Genomic DNA, 1430 nt, shown 5'->3' on the forward strand with positions numbered 1-1430 from the left:
ATTTATAGTGTATATATGTATATATATGGTATGTACACGTTGGTGTGTAAAGAAATTTGTAGATGTTTATGCAGAGCTCGTGACATGCTTGAAATAGATTTCTTTATCACCAAATTGCTTCATGAAACTCCTATTCCAGCTATGCTAAAACAAAGCACAGCCCATGCACATTGTTAGGAAGGCAACCTAAAAAAATCCTTCACGTGCACAAAAATCTCGCTCGAAAAGTAAGAGGAAGGTACTGCGATTAGCAGTGTGTTTCATACCTGGTGAGAATGTCGTAGCCGACAGATCGTATCCTGTACCAATAGAAGACATTGTGCAGGGTTTGGTATGTGATAATTGACGGGTCTTTACAGCGTAGCATACATATATTTTATATATTTACTGTTTTTGTTTACGTATGAACTTTAACTTCTCTCTCTGTCCCTCTCCTTCTCTCTCTGGGAGTCTGGTGGGGGGGTGAATAAATACACTTAAAAATAAACAAGTGTCAGACATTGAAGAAAAAAACCCTACATTCGCATCAAAAAACCCCCAACAAACCTCAAAATGTTTTGCGTTAAAACGTATAAAAACCCTTTTTTTTTCATTACGTTCAACGTTTAGTTTGCCTCGGACCTATGTGTTCAATGTAGGTGTACGAAATATATCCTTAGGTGCAAATAAAATAGAGTTAAATACTGACGATTTTTTCGAAATTATAGACTCTCGCTTGCCAACGTATTCATTAAACCGGTTAAACATTATGTATGCATGCTTAACGTTAAAAGCCGAACTACCATAACGTAATGAAGTATCACTATTTGATTATACGACTATTTTAAAGTGTATGTAGTATGTACTTTTTTATATGTAAATACTACAAAAAATGGAAAGCAACCCTTTTTTTTATCGCCGAAAAACCGGTTCGTCGAAGAATTTGATATCATATCGTATAATCTAAAAGTAATACGGTTTTTTAACATTTTAACACCCTGAGCTCTGTGTTCGCTGCACAGTCTGGCACGCAGTACAGAAGGTGCTTGTGCTATGGAGGTGTATACACCTCATTTGCTATTCTCAGCAACTTTTGTGAAGTCTTCGGAATGTGCTGCTTGCAAGAAGAAAATTCGTTTCGGAAACACAGGCTACCGATGTAGGAAGTGCAAAGGGTATGCTTCCAGTTTAATGATGTGCTCCCCTGTTTATTTTGTATTCCCATGTTCTCGATAATTGTATACAGCTTTACAGTATTTCGTTACACGTATGAATCTTGTACTAAATTACATATATTGTCATATATGCTCTTAAAGTGCATATCTGTATATTCATATACATACCTATATTTATATGTCCTATTTGCATATATTCATATTTACATGGATGTTCATAAGTACAGATTCATGTGTTAGTATCCATATGTGTACTTGAACAAACAAACAGAGTTG

Source organism: Sphaeroforma arctica, assembly GCF_001186125.1.
Source record: "Sphaeroforma arctica JP610 unplaced genomic scaffold supercont1.1163, whole genome shotgun sequence".
Taxonomy (NCBI): Eukaryota; class Ichthyosporea; order Ichthyophonida; genus Sphaeroforma; species Sphaeroforma arctica.